We start from the raw sequence: 12,712 nt of genomic DNA, 5'->3' as shown, positions 1-12,712 counted from the left end.
TGCACTTTGACGTGCTTTCGAACTGCTAGGTGGGCAGGAGCTGGGACCGAACGGCCGGAGCTCACCCCGCCGCGGGGATTCGAACCGCCGACCATTTGATCGGCAAGTCCTAGGCGCTGAGGTTTTACCCACAGCGCCCCCCGCGTCCCCTCCCTTGTCATATGAACCCATTATTTTGAATCCTAACCCCATTGTCTCCCAAAGCAACTCTCACCAACAAGAGAAAGAGGGAGAGAGGCCCAGCCATCAGTCTTACAAAGGAAAAAGGCACACAAGGAAAAGGAGAGGGGAGGGAAGAGGAGTGAGATCAGTCCTTTCAGGCCAGAGCACATTGGTGCACTATAAGTGTTTCCATCCAGTTTGGGCCAGGCTGGCCTTGCTGCTGTTTCTCAGTGAGCAGCAGTTGCTTGACTCCACTGCCTTGTGGGAACAGAAACTGACATGAAGGGTCAACTGAAGTTGTCCACTCCTAATCCCCCTGCCACGCTCAACAGGAAGTAATAAAACAGGCACAACTGGAAAACAGGAATATTTCAATTCAAGGCGCAAGAGTCCCAAAAGTTTCAAGTGTCAACACTGCAGAGACTGGTGCTGCAACAGTGGGACGGCAATCCCAGAGGAGATGGAGGGGATTCTCAGGGGGTCCGCTCACCTTGAAGATCACGCTTCGAGTTCCCATCCTGCAGTTTCAGTCCTAGCATGATGATAATCCTACAAGTCTCCAGCCAAATATAACTGCGTCATATCCAGATTTAATTGATGCCCTGGTGGTAATAGTGACACGGCCGTTATGCCCGTGTTAATTTTCCTTCTCAGATTTATGTTCGTTTCTGTAATGTATGTTGATTGATACTTTAGCATTTTTAAAGGTTGATTCTTTTATTGTTTGCATTTTATAGTGTGTGCACTTTGAGGGCCGGGGGGGGGGGGGAGAACCAGCCTTAAAACATAAATGCAAATAAATTTAAAGAGGTGTGTGCTTTACCACCAGGCAGGGAGCAGAACCATCTGCTCATAAAGAGAGGCGGTGGACCTCAGCCATGACAACCTTTCCCAACCTGGTGCCCTCCAAATGTTTTAGACTACAATTCCCATTAGCCTTGTGTTCCAAAAAAATCTGGAGGGCACCAGGTTGGGAAAGGCCGAGCAACCGCCTTTGTTCATGTAAAATGTCTTCGAAACGCTGCTTCTTCCTAAAAGCGGCTGTTTGATGTAGACAATTGGACTCGTTTTACGCAGGAATTATGCGACGGTAAGAAAGAGCTTTAAGAAAACCACTCATGGTTTGGCAAAGGACTGGGAGGCAATTTATTTTCCAGCTCTGAGTTGGGAGTGAGTGGCTGACACAGGAGAGAAGAGGTCTTGAGAAGAGAGGCGTAAACCTCTGTGTCTGACTTTGACCTTTCCTAATTCATGGGAGCTCACTGTGCTTTACTTATTTTAAAGGATGTTTTACCTTGTTCAGTTACCAGAGCAGCTTACAAAACACAAGAATGAAGAAAAAAACACGGTCCCTTTCCTCTGGTTTACAATCTAGTATGGCACGACACAAAAGGAAAGCGGATTGAGAGGGAGGATGAAACACACAAACTCAGGTTTGGGTTCTTGGAGGAAAATACTCCCTGCTTCCTCTTTCTCAGGTAAACCTGCGTGACTTCACCTCCAGCCAGAGAAAAAGAAGTAGGGGAACTAAACTGTGCTTCACAAATGACTTCTTCCTTTCATGGAGAGGCATTTCCTTCACAGGAGCCGGGAAATTGACCATCATGCCAGAGCTAAGAAGATAACAATCGCTGGCCATTCTGCTTGTTCCGTCAACCCTCTGCTGTCCAAACCTCAGGCTTGCAATCCAGAATCGCATGCCTGTAGGAGACCCTTCAGGGGACAGCCAGACCACCCCACCAAAATGCACAACATTATTTAGATTTAATACGATTAACAGCTGGGATGGGAGGGCGGGAATCAAGGACTGGTGGTACCCAAAGCCACTGGTCTCTCAGCTGCATGGATGGAGCAGCCAATGCATCCCTCCTCTTCCCTCCTCTGTTGCAACCTGATGTTCTTACGTCCATAAACATACACACACAATGCACACAGGGAGCTAGTCCAGCAGGGAGAATAGGCTAGAACTCTTCTCCTTGACATTCTGAACTTCAGTGTTAAGGGATTGGGGGAGGGAGCAGAGCAGCGCTGGATTGTGTGAGTCCTAGTCCTTTCCCTGACTTGCTAGATTTCTACATGAAGGGATTTGGGAAGTGAGGGTACAAAAGCAGCATTGAGTCATGTGCGTTCCGCTCTGCCGTCTCAGGTGCTGCAGCAAAGACTACCTCAATGAAAGTCTGGCTGTAATTTCTAGGGACTATTCCTTCCGTTTTTTTGTTTACCGGGAGGGGTTGGGTTTGGATCTTGCAGTAAAACAAGCACTGGCTTCTGGGACTGTTGCTCCGCCTCTCTTGTTAGGGATCCTCCCTCCTGGTTTCTTTACCACAAAGCAGATATAGTGTATATATGGTGCTCAGCCTTTGTTGAGCATTTGTTCTGATATGTTTGCAGGGAGGTTATATGACGGCTGGCATTCACCCAGTGTTCATCCTGATTATCTTGCATTCCTTGTTGTTTTTTAATGTTAATTATAAGCTTTTACAATACAGTGGTACCTCTGGTTGTGAGAGGGATCTGCGTGGGTTGTGATTCGCCGCTTCTGCGCATGTGCGTGATGACATTTTGTGCGTCTGCGCATGTGCGAGTGACAAAACCCGGAAATAACCCTTTCCGCTACTTCCTGAAAAAACATAACATGAAGCAAACATAACATGAAGTATGACTGTATACAAAATAAAAATAAATTTAAATCACAATCATTCTCTTATTTCGAGGGTAGTGCATTCCTTGTTTTAGACAGCTTCCCGTTTGTCATTTGGTCAGCCCACACTTTTTACGGTACATTTCCCCATTGCTCCCCTAACTGCAAAAACTCTCTTGTTGTCATTTTTAGGTAGCCAAGTGTTTTCAGCCGCTTTATTTGCGCAAACCTAAATCTTTGGTTTGTGGTTGCATCCCTCCTGCAAAATACTGGTGGTCTGTGGGCAGCCTTAGTGTCGCCAAAAGGCCTGCATTCTCACAGAATTTTAGAATATTAATTGGAAGGGTATCCCAGGGGTCAACTAGCCTAACCCCCCCTGTAATGCAGGAATCTCAACTACTTCATTCAACCTCTGTTTAAAAACCTCCAATAAAGGAAAGTCCATCACCTCCCAAGGAAGTCTGTTCCACTGCCAAACAAACAGCTCTTACCGCCAGAAAGTTCTTCCTGATATTCAGTTGGAATCTCCTTTCTTGTCACTTCAATCTATTGGTTTGGGTCTGGAGTAGACAGCAAGCTTGCTCCATCTTCCACGTCACAGACCTTGAGATATTTGAAGGTGGGCTCTCCTATCTCTTCTCATTCTCCCCTTTTCCAGGCAAAACATACCCAGCTCCTTCAACCATTCCTAATCAGGCCTGGTTTCCAGGCCCTTGATCATCTTGATTGCCCTCCTCTGCACATGTTCCAATTTATCAATATCCTTCTTAAATGTTCTAGTTACAGGTAGGTAGCCGTGTTGGTCTGCCGTAGTCAAAACAAAATAAAAAAATTCCTTCCAGTAGCACCTCAGAGACCAACTGTTTGTTACTGGTATGAGCTTTCGTGTGTCTGAAGAAGTGTGCTTGCACACGAAAGCTCATACCAATAACAAACTTAGTTGGTCTCTGAGGTGCTACTGGAAGGAATTTTTAAATTTTGTTTCTTCTTATATGTTGGCACCCAGAATTGGACACTGGACTCCAGCTGTGGTCTGACCAAGGCAGAATAGGGTGATACTATTACAGTGGACACTCGGGTTGCGAACGTGATCCATGCTCGATGCACGTTCGCAACCCACAGCAGTCACAACCCGCGTCTGCGCACGCACGGGTTGCGATTTAGCGCTTCTGCGTATGCACGATCGCCGAAACCCGGAAGTAACCCATTCCAGTACTTCCGGGTTTCGGCGGTCCGTAACCTGAAAAGACGCAACCTGAAGTGTCTGTAACCCAAGGTATGACTGTAATTCCTTTGATCTTCCTTTAATTCTATCGAGGCAGCCTAGAATTGCATGAAATGTTGAAAAATATGGGCTGAGGTGGGGGGGGCGGGGAGCCAGGAGCTGTGCCTTGCCTTTCTCTGGACACTTCCCTCACAGAGTTAACAGGGACATTTTTGGGACGTTTTAGCCTCCCTGCGGTCCCTTCATCTCTCCATCTGTTCCCTTCTTCTCTGCTGCCAACGGCCTCCCTGGTGACAGCTGGGAGGCAGCCCTGTTTGGTGCCACCTTGCCTGACCTTGGTGCCCATAACAGGTGGGCTGCTAGCTCTCTCTTGCCCCTCAGCAGCTGTCTGTGTGAGGTGGTCCTTCTGCTGTTCTTCCTGGGGACCAGGACCCCCGCTGGCACCGGCAGCAATCTTTACAGGGAGCGAGGGGCGGAAACGTCAGCCGCTGAGCAGTCGGGCTACCATTTAAGGGGTCAAAAGCCAAGACAGGCTCGTAGGAACCACCTCTGGGGCCATCCTGGGGCAGCGAGGCCCAAATCCAGAGTCACAGTTGCTACCTGACCTTCAAGGAGTCTGCCTTGCAAGGTGTTTCCTAGTGAGAAGCAGGTGTATTCATTTTACCTGTGTGTTTAAAACATTCCTGCACCGCCTCCTTTCAGGACAGAAGCTGCCCCAAGGAAACATACATCAAAATAAAACATAAAAACCTAAATTCGGATTCGGGGGGGGAGGTCCCCCGACTACAGTCATTCGGAAACAGGAGCTTAAAACATTTCACAACCCTGCCACACACTTGTACGAAACTTGTTTGCACAGTTTAAGAGAAGGCCGTTTTAAAAACAGTGGCGAGGCAAATTGCTCAACACTTGGAAACGTAGCCCAGTGGCAGATTGAGATAAACAGTGTTTTTGAGGCCATTGAAAAGATGGGTCTGATGGAGTGCAACATATGCCCCCTCAGAAGGGAATTCTAAGAGTTGGGGCCACCAACCAAAAGATCCTGCATGTAGCACCACACTCAAGTTACCGTGTTTTTCGCTCCATAAGACGCACTTTTTCCCTCATAAAAAGTAAGGGGGAATGTGTGTGCATCTTATGGAGCGAATGCAGGTGGGAAAAGCCCACAAGTGCCGCACACACGCTCCACGCGGCTTGTGAAAGGGAGCGCTGAGCAGAGCCTGGGATGCATACAGGCTCTGTTCAGCGCTCCCTTTAAAGAATTTTTTTTTCTTGCATTCCCCTTCTAAAAACTAGGTGCGTCTTATGGTCAGGTGTGTCTTATGGAGCGAAAAATACGGTACACAAGGAGTGCTTTTAGAACTGTTCTACAAGTTATAGGTAACAGTGCAAAGTTATCAGCGCTGACGGTAAGCAGGAAATTGCACTTTAAAAATGCTTCTTCAGTTTTTTGGTGGGCTCCCTGCATGTAGGAAGACTAGCACATCAGGGAGAGACACTTGGCATAGTTGCAGGGCTGGCTCAAGACATTTTGGCACCTGAGGCGAAGCACAAAACGGTGCCCCCACTCCTCGCCAGAGAAGAAGGGGTGAATGGAGATCTACATTGGGGTCTGCCGTCCCTGTGGTCCCTGCCGCCTGAGGCAGTTGCCCCTCTGCCTCTTGGGAGGCCGGCACTGCATGGATCCCCTTTCGGATGTGCCAGTTTCCCGCACGCCTGCCTTCCTTTCCCCTCCCTGCCTTCTCCTCCTCTGCCACCGCCTCCCTATCATCATCCGAATCCTCACTGATCCCATTAAAATAACTGTCCCCGTCCAGCATCTGCGGCACTTAAGGACTCGGCTGGCAGAAGGCTCTGGCTTTTTCTTCGCTCATAATTCCCGGGGTCACCTTGCTGAATGGCACAGCACATGCCTGCTCTCCCACCCGTCAGCCAAAGGACCCGAGCCGTAGCCACTGCCAAGAGGGCCGGGATTATTCTTAGCTGGCTGCCAAGAACATCGGGACACGGCGATCTCGGAGCGTGTGCGCTGGTGGGAGTGATCAGTTCCATACCTAGAACTGATGCTGCCGCTGCCTCCGTTGGGTCTGCAGAGTTGGAAGCAGGCAGAGTTGCTCAGGAGCTGAGCTCCTGCACTTTTGAACAGGCTCACACCGGGCAGAAACTCCTGATTTGCCAGACTCAGGCAAGGTGTCTAAGTACTTATCAGGTGCTGAAAGGATGTAGGATAGAGTTTGGGGAAATTCAACAGCTGAAGGCTTCTTTCTGGCCTGGAGATGCAGCCACAGGGATGGATAGAGCTGCCCATTTCAGTTCTCCCAGTTGCTAATCTTTTCAAATTTTCAGTTTGCTTCTCCATATTTCTGCAGCAATTTGCATTGATAATAATAATAATAATAATAAAATGCACCAGCATTTTAGTGCATAAAAAGGTAAAGGGACCCCTGACCGTTAAGTCCAGTGGTGGACGACTCTGGGGTTGCAGTGCTCATCTTGCTTTACTGGCCAAGGGAGCCGGCGTACAGCTTCCAGGTCATGTGGCCAGCAGGACTAAGCCGCTTCTGGCAAAACCAGAGCAGCGCACGGAAACGCCATTTACCTTCCCGCTGGAGCGGTACCTATATATCAACTTGCACTTCGATGTGCTTTTGAACTGCTAGGTGGGCAGGAGCAGGGACCGAGCAACAGGAGCTCACCCCATTGCAGGGATTTGAACCACCGACCTTCTGATCTGCAAGCCCTAGGCTCTGTGGTTTAAACCACAGTGCCACCTGCGTAAACACATGTTTGTGTGCACTTTTGTGGAAGCAGGATGCTAGACTAGGATCTAGGAGTCTTGGTTGACCACAAACTTGACATGAGCCAACAGTGGGACGCGGCAGCTAAAAAAGCCAATGCAATTCTGGGCTGCATCAATAGGAGTATAGCATCTAGATCAAGGGAAGTAATAGTGCCACTGTATTCTGCTCTGGTCAGACCTCACCTGGAGTACTGTGTCCAGTTCTGGGCACCACAGTTCAAGAAGGACACTGACAAACTGGAACGTGTCCAGAGGAGGGCAACCAAAATGGTCAAAGGCCTGGAAACGATGCCTTATGAGGAACGGCTAAGAGAGCTGGGCATGTTTAGCCTGGAGAAGAGGAGGTTAAGGGGTGATGTGATATGATAGCCATATTCAAATATATAAAAGGATGTCACATAGAGGAGGGAGAAAGGTTGTTTTCTGCTGCTCCAGAGAAGCGGACATGGAGCAATGGATCCAAACTACAAGAAAGAAGATTCCACCTAAACATTAGGAAGTACTTCCTGACAGTAAGAGCTGTTTGACAGTGGAATTTGCTGCCAAGGAGTGTGGTGGAGTCTCCTTCTTTGGAGGTCTTTAAGCAGAGGCTTGACAACCATATGTCAGGAGTGCTCTGATGGTGTTTCCTGCTTGGCAGGGGGTTGGACTCGATGGCCCTTGTGGTCTCTTCCAACTCTATGATTCTATGATTCTATGATTCTATGATTCTATGACTAGATGGGCCTGATCCAGGCGTCAGACTCGTTTTATGTTCCTACATAAGAGCCGGAGGAAGTTGTCATGCAGCTACTTTATACAGCCGTTGCAAACCCACCCCAACAACGGCTGGTGTAGCAGAGGTCCCCAAAAGCAGAGTAAGGTGAAAGGAAACACACAGTTCAAAATGTCTTAAGATGCATTGCCAATTCTAGGTTCTGCCTGTAAAAGTGACATAGAGAAGGCATGAAGTCTGCAGAAGCACCAGGACTGGATGGCTAAACAGTTCCAAGGGGGTAGAGAAAGGTTTTCCCCCCTCATATAACACTAGAACTTGTGGACATGCAGTGAAGCTGAACACGGGAAGATTGAGCTAAGAAGCCTGCTCTATCTTCCTATATACATAGAAATGTAAGGCTCTCATCACGCAGGGTCCATTGGAGGATTTGTAGTGCCATGTTACAATCCTGGAATTTGGGGCTGGCAAGGGGACAAGCGAGCCTGGCAGTTGCATGGGGTAGGGAGGGGACGTTTTAGGGGGTCAATGGCTGGGTGACTGGTGAGCAGATGGGGAAAGTGGAGAGAGAAAAGTTTCTCCCCAGCAATCATAACACCACAACTTGTGGACATCGATGAAGCTGAATGCTGGAAGATTCAGGACAGATAAAAGAAAGGACATCTTCGTGCAGCACATAAACTATGGAACTCCTTTCCACTGGAGGCAGTGATGACCACTCGCTTGGATGGCTTTAAGAGAGGAAAAGACAAATTCATGGAGGAGGAGAGAGCTATCAATGGCTACCAGCCAGGATAGCAATGCTTCCGAATAGCAGCTGCAAGAAACCACAAGAGGGGAGCGGGCTCTTGTGCTCAGATCCTGCTTGCTGTTTTTACACAGGCATCTGGTCGGCCACTGTGAGAACAGGATGCTGGACCAGATGAGTCACTGGCTTAAGTTCTTCTGCCTCTGCCTTCTTTCCAAAAGCCTGTGGAAAGGGAATCCTGCAAGCAACATTGCAGGGCTGTTGTGAAACTGAAGCGGACATTGCGTCATAGCACTGTAGAGTTGGAAGGGACCATGCGGGTCATCCAGCCCAACCCCCAATCTTTTGCCCAACGTGGGGCTTGCACCAGTGACTCTGAGATAGAGTCTCATGCTCTACCGACTGAGCTAGGGACTCCAAAATACGGTGCACATCAGAATCGCTGCAGATATGATCAAATAATAATGGCAATTTGTGATGATGGGCAAGTGATGGGAACGGAACGGGAGGGCTGGCTGGCTGGCCACCGGAGTGATGGCTCGGGGCATTTTCTCGTGGCGGCAAAGAAGACCCAAACCCCCCCCCCCCCCCCCCAGTTCTAGGGAGCCAGGAGACAATAGCCGGCGCTTGGCTATTTCTTGGAAATTTCACAGCATTCATTTTGGAGCAAATAAAAGCTGTCATTGCTGGAGAAATGATACCAATCGGGCCCTGAAAAGGCAGCAAATTACACACCCGAAAATGCACTGCTAGGGAGAGAGAGAGAGGGAGAAGGGAAAAATGCATATTAAAAATACAAAGAGGCACTTTGCCATCAGCCGTGCTTCCCCAGACGATCTCCAATAACCACACTTTACATAATGCTGCCTCTCCACCTCAGATTAATTTTGGAGAGAGAGAGAGAGAGAGAGAGAGAGAGAGAGAGAGAGAGAGAGAGATTAGAATATGAGACGGCTCTCAGGAGCAAGGAGGGGCCAGGGAAAGACCCCTTCCTCGCACGCAGCCCCCAGCACTGTCCCCTGAGACCCTTCTGGAACTACAGCTACCTCCCACCAGAGAGACTTTGCATCTCATCAACCTGTAATGTTGATGGCTCAATTTGCAGCATCCTGTTGCTTAGCAAGGATAATGCCACGGAGGGGCCTTTGTAGCCAGGCCTGCCTCTCAATGGGAGGGCAGGGCAGTCAGGAGCCAGCCAGCAGTAAATCACACTGTGCAAGTTGGAGTTAACCTCTTATTAGCAAGAACAGGAGCTGCACAGGAGTGTCAGGCCCAATGAGCACAAGCAACTCTTCTCTGGCAGGTCTTGAATCAGCTGGGGAGAGTGAAGTTCCTTGCCTCTCTTTGTTGTTGTTGTTGAGTCATTTAGTCGTGTCGGACTCTTCGTAACCCCATGGCCCAGAGCACGCCGGGCACTCCTGTCTTCTACTGCCTCCCGCAGTTTGGTCAAACTTATGCTGGTAGCTTCGAGAACACTATCCAACCATCTCGTTGTCGTCCCCTTCTCCTTGTTCTCCCAACATCAGGGTCTTTTCCAGGGAGTCTTCTCTTCTCATGAGGTGGCCAAAGTCTTGGAGCCTCAGCTTCAGGATCTGTCCTTCCAGTGAGCACTCAGGGCTGATTTCCTTCAGAATGGAGAGTTTTGATCTTCTTGCAGTCCATGGGACTCTCAAGAATCTCCTCCAGCACCATAATTCAAAAGCATCAATTCTTTGGCGATCAGCCTTCTTTATGGTCCAGCTCTCACTTCCATACATCACTACTGGGAAAACCATAGCTTTTACTCTACAGCTGCCTAAGTCCCCTCCTCATGAGGACTTTCCCCAAGCAACAGGAGATTGCACCTACATGCAACCAACCTCTCCTCTGCTCTTTTTATGCCTCTTCTGGTCCTGGCAGACAAGTGGGGAAGGGAGCTTGTCGCAGCAGGAGGGGGAGACACTCGTGCCTCTTCACAACCCTGACCCATCTCTGCCTCTTGGTCTTCCTTCTCTCTTGCTTCTGCTTCTGACTCTGATTCTAGACTTCTCTCTGCCACAGCCTCTTCCTGCTCACTAAACCCTATTACCTCTTCAGCTTCTGACACCTCCTCTCAATCTTCTCCCTCTGTCCACTCATCGTCATCCAGTCCCCAGGCTCTGAGCCTTCTTCCCTTCGGGGTTCCCCAACCGGTTCCTCCCAACATTTGTCTAGTTTCAGACCAGCTGAACACAGGAAGTACTAGTACTGCTCTATTCTGCCTTGGTCAGACCACACCTGGAATACATTCCTACCTGGAAATATTGAGGGTTGAATCTGGGACCTTCTGCATGCAAAGCAAGAGGAGCTTTGGCCCTTCCAAAGAGGGGGAATCTGTACTTCTGAGAACTTTTTCCATTTTCTAAGCAGCGACACCCGAAAAGAGATGACACCTGTACGCCACTTTAGACATTCCTTTCCATCCCACCTGCTCTACTTTGTGGTCGCCGGGCCAAAGGATGCTCTGATATTGTCGAAGGATGGTTGCTGCCTTGCTCACATCCCAGTTGCGGCTAACCATGGCAACCCACAACAGCTTGGCATTTAGGCTTCCCAAACTGGCAATGCTTAGGCTGGCTACTCCACCCTGGATGAGGTGTGAAGGGAGGCCTGGAGCCCGCCAGAAACAGTTTGGCTCTTCTGAAACAGCTTCCGCAAGGAGGGCAAAGCCCCAGCCAGGCCGGCCCTAGAGCTGTTGCTGTCCTTCCCCCCACTCCCAAGCTCATGTGTGCTGTTCCTATCCACTAGGAGCTGTGTATTTATGCCATGGGCCCTCCGAACTGAGACACCTCTTGAACTTCAGGTGCTTGACGAATGGGGTTGGACTAGATGATGTTCAGGGTCCCTTCCAACTCTGCAAAACTGATTCTCTTTCAGCAGGCATTTTAAGCATGTTGTTTTATGCCTGCCTGTGTATTGAACCCATGTTTTTATGTGTTGCTGCTGTTGCTTGTCTGTTTTCGATTCTGTATTATTCTGACTGACAAGAGTCTTTTATTGATTGTTCTGTGATCCGCTCTGTGCCCATCTATGGCGTAAAGCAGGGTGATGGATGTTGGAAATTAATAAACAAAGTCATGTCAGTGGCTGCAAGAACCTCACTCCTGCTAGCCCAAGCCTTTTGGAGCAAACTTTAGCTCATCTGGCTTACATGCCAAAAGCTCTGGGTTCAAGACATTGTTATATAATGTTTTTTCTAAACAATGTTTAGAAAAAATAAGGACAAGACAATAATTTGTTTGTATTGTTTGTTTTTCTGTTTGTGTTGTTTATTTGTGTTATAAAATGGATTTTTTAAAAATTGGGGGGGGGGGACAAAAGCTCTGGGTTCAATCTCAATTTGCAAAGATCTCAGTCAGCAGCTAAGAGGCATTTCTGGGGAGAATTTTCGATGGGGCTGTGTGACTGACATTGGGTGAGTTGTGTTTCCCCCAGAAGGGATAAGATCACAGCCTGGGGGTTATCCTGGGGCAGGTGCCTCTGGGGTGGGGTGTTATTGACTCGCTGTGCCCCAACTCAGAGAAAGTGGACCTCACAACAGTTACTCATAATCAATAATAACAACAACTGGGAGGTGTTATTTTTATTTGTTATTATGGTATGTATTTTTGTGCTTTTCTGTTGTAAACCTCCCTATGGTCTTCGGATGAAGGGCGGCATAGGAATTTAACAAATAATAAAGTAATAATAAATACCCAGGTTGCACCTGGGCTAGACAACTGTGACTTGCTGTTTGTGGGCCTGCCTTTGAAGATTGTTTGAATGCTTCAGAACACCAATTTTGTCCTATTTGTTTACTAACTATATTATCTATTTCCTACAGTTCAATACACTGCTTGATCATGCAAAAAGCCTTAAAGCGGATAACAAAAAAAGATAAAGAAATAACATGATCAATGAGAAAAATCAACAACAATAATTTAAGACGGTCAAGAAGTAAAAATAATAATAGATTAAAAACAGATTGGAACTTGCATCAGCTTTCTAACCATTTGGGTAAGCTTGGCTAAACCAAGGACTGTTTTTAGCAGACACTGAAGAGAGTACTGTGAAGACCCCTGTCTGATGTGTAGGTGCTGCTACACTAAAATATCAAGTTCTTACAAACATGGAGCAGGTATTATATGGCAGCTGTAATGGCCTCAGTTCCCGCAATCAAAGTGGTCAAGTGGTGTATCTGGACTAAGGTGATCTCATAGGTCCTGCCTCCACCAATTGCCAGTGTGCTTGTGGGTCCAGTATGAAATGCTGGTGATTATCTTTATTTTATTTTTTATACATGTAATTTTTATTACATTTTCTAATTTACATTTCAAAATATTCGTTTAAACAGCCTTAAATCAATGGCTTCCCTTCTTCTCGTTCCATGGTTCATTCTGCATACCGTACAACCCTGCATATTT

This window comes from Podarcis pityusensis (assembly GCF_964106645.2).
Source record: "Podarcis pityusensis genome assembly, chromosome: 5".
NCBI classification, from domain to species: domain Eukaryota; kingdom Metazoa; phylum Chordata; class Lepidosauria; order Squamata; family Lacertidae; genus Podarcis; species Podarcis pityusensis.
The sequence above is the reverse complement of the archived record's forward strand: the minus strand, read 5'-3'. Positions refer to the sequence as shown.